This window comes from Molothrus ater, chromosome 5 (genome assembly GCF_012460135.2).
Source record: "Molothrus ater isolate BHLD 08-10-18 breed brown headed cowbird chromosome 5, BPBGC_Mater_1.1, whole genome shotgun sequence".
NCBI classification, from domain to species: Eukaryota; Metazoa; Chordata; class Aves; order Passeriformes; family Icteridae; genus Molothrus; species Molothrus ater.
This window is the reverse complement of record NC_050482.2, coordinates 65,376,061-65,383,192: the sequence shown is the minus strand read 5'-3', so window position 1 is coordinate 65,383,192 and position 7,132 is coordinate 65,376,061.

Below are 7,132 nucleotides of genomic sequence, written 5' to 3'. Positions count from 1 at the left end.
TGTGTTGGAGTGCCAAGATTCTCGTACAAAATGTTTGGTGCATGTAATGAAAAATGAAAAGCATAGACAATACTTTGCTTAATTAAAAGATTTATTTTATAGCTGGCTAGGATGAAGTTTGGCATATTTTCAGATAATAATTACAAAGTTTTTCATATTTTCAGGTAATAATTGAGTGAAACAGTATTAAAATAATCTATGATAGAGCAAGCTGAGGGCAAACTGATGAGTGTTTCTCCCTCATCTCAATCCTCAAAATGCAATTTTGTCCTCTGAAAGGAAATTTAAGGAGTTGCTGGTAAATGAACTATCTCTTGTTAACTTCCCACCTATCTTGGCTGAAAATCTGGCTTTTACCTACTGGTGTGGAGAGCGAGAGGAACACAAGGGTAAGGTCCATGTGCTCTAGGCCTGAGGGGGTGCGGAGTGCTGGGCAGAGCCGAGCTCCGTGCGTGGCACAGCAGTGATCCCACAGGAACAGGATCTGCAGGCAGGCAGGCTACCATGGGATCCTCACTGCCTGAGATAGCAATTGGGCCATCTGGCTAAACTTTTTCAAATTAATTGTAATTTTGTGCAGATGAACGTTGCCAGGTTTGGATCAGGTTAAGAAAGATTTTATTGTGGGTAAAGGAGAGGGAAAAGGGAGGAGGAGGTGGAGAGGAGAAAGGGAAAGAGAATGGAGCGGGAGTTAGCTCTTCTAGATGTGAGTGCAGTCCGGGCTTCTCGCCTTTGTTGAATATGTGAGATGAGTAGGACTGTGAGGCTGGATTGTATTGTGTGGCTCTATGGGTACTGCACTGTCTTCTCATAGTGCATGCCAAGTATTCATAAACCTTCGGTAGCAGCTAAGGGGGAATAAAAGGAGTGGAAGGAATGCCTTTTCTCATCCAGTTTTCTTTAGGAAAAAAAAACCCTGATTTTTTTTTTTTTTGGAGGGGGGGGGGGATGTAATTCACATTCACTCAGTGCTTCATCAGCTCCCCAGCGAGCAGAATGGGTTCTGCGCTGCACTCGGCCTCCATCCATGTGCCACATGTTCCATAAACCTTGGCAGGGCCTTGGTGCTCAGAGTCTGCCATGCATATGGGTGCTCAGGGCAGGGGCAGGCCCGTGATGGTGACACCTTCCCTCAGTAAAATGGAAATGTGCTCTAATTAGGCATTTTTCCTGCTAACTGCATCAGTTCCTCGCAGCTTGAAGCAGGTGCCGGTAATCAGCCCTCCCTCCTCCCCCTGCAGTGGTGGTGCTTGTGCAGGTCTGAGATGCACAACAAAGCCACGCTGCCACAGTTCTAATGCTGGTTTATGGTGCCTGTACCTGTCTGAGAAGGGGGGAAAAATAATTTAAAAATATGATTGCGTGTGTTTTGTTCCTCAAATAAGACACAGTGTGGAGCGTGTTCCTTCGTAGCTGCCTGCGTGTTCGTGCAGTGTGTGCTTGCCCAGCGCGTTTGATTGTCGCAGAGATAAGTGTTCATTTATTCAGTGTGTGTGCAGCTAGACTCACGTTTGCAGCCAGAAGACAAAAAGTTGGAATCCCTGTAGCCAGCACAATAGGCGTTCCCCAGCAGTGATCCCAGTAGATAGCAAATGGACAGGTAGGTGTTTGGAAGTGCACACGCACTTCTGCAAGTCCTGGGTTTATCTGCTGTAAACTGTACTGGGCTGTGCAGATCTGTGCTTGTTTATGCCATCTGACTCCATACCTGAGCCACAATACATTGAATTCTGTTGAACTGAGTTTGGTGGCCTTTGGAGCAATCCCCCTTCACCAGATATTCACTAACATAGTCTGTGTGCACATTTGTGGAATCACTAATGATTCTGGCCTGTAACTTCTCACTAGAGAACAAACCAGCCCGTGGTTCTCTTAGCAATGGTGCAGAAGTCTGTCCACAGGTATTCTTCTGCACTCACAGAGGATATTTTAAATCTCCAGTTCTAGAAGGGTTTTATTTAAATTTGACTTATGATCTCCAAAATAGAATGTAATTCTGTTCAAGACACCTTCATTTGTAGAGGGATATGTAGGAATGAAATGCTCAGGATCAGGCCTTTTGCAGCCTGTCTTTTTAAAAAAATATACCATCAAATATGAGATCTCATAATTTTGAGTTGCCCTTTATAAAAACTGTCTTTTTTCACAGATTAGTGTTACCATTTATTTAGTAGTTGTATACTCCTCGTTCTTGCATACGTTTGAAATTTGCTGTTCTGTACCTCTGGAAACAAAGGATCTGATCCAAAGGCCTCTGAAGGCGACAGGGTTTTTTCACTGACTTCAAATGGGATTTGAATTAAGACTATATACATAATAGTTTCAAATAAAGATCTGACTGCTACAGTGGTTTTCAGGGTCTTCCACATAACTTTTCAAAACTCTCATAAAAATTGTCTAGGCGTGATGCTCCAAAATACACATCTAAGCATGAATCCTGTTTTGTTGTTTTGCTTTAAAAAAAAAGGGAGGGGGGGTGGTGCTCCAAAGAGCTTTATCTCACTGGTGCTCCAAATGAGTGTTCTATGAATAAAAAAGAGGGAATGCTGGGTCAATATTTGGTATGTAGCTGATGCATTACCTTATGCATTCTTTATTTAAATTAGGGCAGCCTTTTTGGAAGGAGTCTATAGATCTGAGATGGCAATGTACTGCCTATTTATTTTTACACACGTAAATTTAAATTAACCTCAACCGTCGTATCCTGTTATCTGCCAAGGAAAACATTTAGCTCCTGTCCAATCTGTGTGGAGTTTCAAAGTGATTTGCTCTTTTCAAACTTGTTAAAGCGCAAATAGAAAAGTAAATTGCTTTGCATACCGATCGAACATTTCGCAAAGGGGAGGGAAGAGGAGCTATGGAAAAACGAATTTACTATTATAATAACCAATATACCTTTATCAAATATTAATTAACTCATCATTTTCTACAGCCCTTGATTGATTGCATTTGAATTGCTGACTGATATTTTGCCATACTTTAAATCTGAAGGACACTTAGCATGTTGCCCATTTATTCAGATACCTTCACACAGATATGTTTGCTGTGGCATTCATTCAGCCCCTGAAGTTCTTTTGTCAATGTAAGCAGACATTTCCAGAGGAGAGGCCAGCTACAATTTCAATAATAAAAGAGTTCACATGGTTTTATAACTACAGAGGCAAATATTTTTGGAGTGCCAAAATAGAAAGAATAGTACTATTTAGGCTGGTGTTGTTTTCTTTTTTTTTCTCTGATTTTTTTTCCTCATTTTACGTAGTTTCAAAAGTAGAAAAATATCCTGCAAACAGGAGCTAGAAGCCAAGGAGCAGCACCATCAAGTCTATTTATTTTAACGCTGGGGGGACAGGCCGCTGAGCTGAGTAGCTTAGAGGAATATGTGAGAGCAGAGCGTTTTTGTTTTTCACAGCCCTGCTAGGCCAAGGTGTTTTACACTGAAGTTAATTCCTCAGAGCGAGGAGTCAGTTTAAGGGGCCTGTAAAAGTGATCACCAAATGCTGGTTTTTTTCACACAAGTTAGGTTATTATTTCTGAAGCACTGCTCACAGTGACTGGTCTCATGGAATTGCAGTGGCATAGGTGATCGAGGAGGGGCTGTTCTGTGGGAGAGTTCATTTGCATTTTCATCTGCAGTGTGTAATAACGATAAAGCAGCTACAAATATTGACAGTGTCTCAGATGGACAGTTGTTTCAGTTCAGGCAGTTCTGTGTTGGTGAACACGAAGCTTTGACATGGACTTCTAAATGCATTGGCAATCTTTTCTTTAAAAAGCAGAGCTGCTTCTGCTTTTTATTGGAATGTAGTCTGCAAAAGGCTAGGAAGGCTGTTTTGTTGCATCCAAGAGATTTTGATCGCTGTATTTGTTTTGCTACCCAAACACAAAGAGCTCTGGTATATTTACTTCTACATTTGTATATACAGCAAGTATCATTTTCAAAAGATTTTCCTCTTTGATAAATCTTTCTTTATTTTCTTCTTTTTTATGTATATATTTATTTTTCTCTCTGGTTGCAGACTTTTTTTTTTTTTTTTTTTAAGAAAGGAGAGTTCTCATGATCGTTTTGTTACCTTTGGCGGATAAGATGTATTGTCTGATTTGTCTATAGGAAACAAAATAGTATATCCAGTCCTGAGTCAGTGGAAAGTCTCCCACAGATATCAGAGGGTTTTGGATTGTGCTTGCAAACCCAAGTAACACTAATTTAAAAACCTGATGCAGGAAGCCTGAACTCGAATGACTCTTAAAGTGCATTTAAAGAATGCTACATTCTGCACAACCTTCAGACTTGGGCAGTGAGCTTTTGTACCTTCTTGCTTTACCCAGTTTAACCCAAGGAGTGTCAGAATCCTGCTTTCTGCCTTTAAGGGACACTGCATCAGTATTCTTCCTAATCCAGTGTGCATTTATGAATTGCAGGGTGCATGGAAGGAATTGATCACATCCCAAAATGGATGGAAACTCTGTCACAGGCACAAAGGATGTGCAATTTTGCTGCAGGGGTTCATCGTGAGGTTTAGTTTTGGTTTTAAAGCACTGTGACATATAGGGTTTTTTTGATTACTTAGTTTATGTGAATAAATAATTAACATTTTAAAATTTATTTTTATTACTAACCATTTTATAAAAAACAGTTTTTCAACTTGATCTGTTATGAAGATAGCTAGTTACCAGTTTTTAATTGAAGGTTATACGTTTCTCATTCTATAATTATTATAGAAGGAGGAATTAACATGATCACATGGAAATTTTGTTTCTTAAATGGAGATTTACATTGATGGATTGAAGGTTTAAGGTGCAGATTTACATTTAAATTACATATTACATGACATTTACATTTTAAATTATACTAAAACAATTATTTCTACTGTCTTATTGGTACCTTTGAATGCCTCTATAAAATTATTTCATTTAAAGTATAACCTACGTTACCATGTATATGTCTCCTGTATGAGATCTGAGTATTTTTTGTATGAGTGCGCTCCTATTTGGTGTAAATAAAAGTGAAGTGGCAAGTACAGATTCACATGTAGGCATTTAAGATGCTGTTTAGCACTTTACTTAGAGTAGCGATTACTTCTCTATAACACAAGAGATTTTTGGGGGTGGTATTTAACAGCATAAAAATGGTATCTATCTGGTGCTTGCATTTTGTTTTCCCCAAAATGCTTGCAGGAATCAAAGCTCAGCAGTGTTGCTTAAGAGAAGATTAAGGATTTCTATCTAATTAATTAATTAGTTAAAATCTATTAAGGAATAGCACATGGCTGCAGGTGCAGCCAGCTGGGAACAAGGTGGCCTGGAGTCTTGAGGAGTGGGCTGAGTTGGGACAGGAAAGCCAACTGGAAGGTGGTTGTGACTGTTGTAAGGAGCAGGCTAGAGTGGAAGTCAGTGAACATAGAAGAAGTGTAATTTTCTAAGGAGACCTTCATGTTTGTGGAGGGTGCCACACACGTGTGTGTGTCCTTGCTGTGCAGGTCCCTTTGCTCCAGGACCCTGTGGGCCATGTCTTGCAATCGGTTTTATCAAGTTGGAAGGAACTTAAAGTATGAGCATAATTCTCTTCCCAAAATAGATTTCTTTACAGTGTCAGCTGGATATGGCTTGTTTGCACCCATATAAGGTTCTGGGCTGGACATAGAAGCACTAAAATTCCATTATTGTTGAAATAATTGCTGAAAGCTTTTTAACTTTTGATGCCTGCTGATTACGCGGAAGAGTCCACACAGGCCTGGTGGTGGGTTGGATTTCACCTGGAAAAGGGGTGTGAGTGCACCTGTATCCAGTTCATGAATTTTGTAACTTTTCTTGTTCAGTATGTTCCTCCTGAGATACAATCTAACCTAAAACATTAAATGGAAGAGCAATTGAAGATTCAGCAGGAAGTGCTAACAAGCCCTCCTGAACATTAATCTCTGAGAAACTAGGCCTACGCCTTAACTGTGTCTATTAGTTTTAAGGTTGCAAGTAGTGGAAGAACAAATAGAAAAATCTTACAATTCAATTAACACCAGGAGATCAAGCTGAAAAACCACTTTGCCAGTGCCCTTGCAGCCTCAGTTCCAGCTCTGTATGAGCATTTCTGTAGAGTGCTCAGGACAAAAAAGTTTCCTCAGGTGACCAGTAGCTGTTGGGTGGGTCTGCTTCTAATGGCAATTAAAAAAAATAAAGCCGCTCTTCACAGAGTGAATTTCAGCTTCGTGCTGATGGCTGTTTCAAGGCCTACATAAAGTTTAAGCCCCACTCAAATCACTTCAGATAGCCCCCAGCTTTTTTCTGTCTTTTGTGTACCATGAGCTACTACTGTAGAAGCCACTGGAAGAAATAATGGATACAAAGAACAATTAACACTTCTGGGACTGCAGATTATTTTGAACACAGACTTTATTTGGTCATTCTTCTATCTTTTCTTATAATATCCTTTAATTTGTAAAATATGAATCTAGACATGCTATTGTCCAGAAATTAGGCCTTGATGAATTGGGAATTGTGATGCCATTGTTTGGAAAAGTGAGTGAGAAGTTGGGAGATTTTTTTTCACTCAGCCTTGGGTATAAGAGTAAGAGCCTCTTCAAGTTTCCTCCTCTTTCCGTGCCTCAGCACCTCCCCTTGTAAGTTGGGGATAAATCTGGTGTTGCCCATGAGATTTCTGATGTGAGAAGCAGTTGATGTCTGAGTAAAGCACGTACAGCCAGCACACAGCGCAGAACCCTGCTCTGGGAAGGGAGAGTTGCTCAGAATGCAGAGCCTGCAGAATTTGAGTGCTGCCCTCGCACAAGGGGCATCTCGTAGTCTACATCTGGGGTGTAGCTGCTGTTCTAGGCCTTGACTGCCTTTGAATGGAGGCTTTTTCTCATAGCATTGGGAGGCCTTGCCTCCCAAAATTCACTAGTATTCCTTACCAACGTGGAAAGGTTGTGTATTGCTTGCCATGAGGTTTCTTTCATCACCACTATCTTGTAAATTCATCTCTCTGTTTTATGCATTGATAAATAATAGGAGAGACTAACACACTCAGCATCTGCATCAATATACCTGAAGTCAAAGTCCAGGTCAGATCTGAACAGCTTGGGAGAAGGATGCTGTGAAATTGCCTGGTCTCTTATCCTTCAAGTTTAGGATTCTGCTGTGC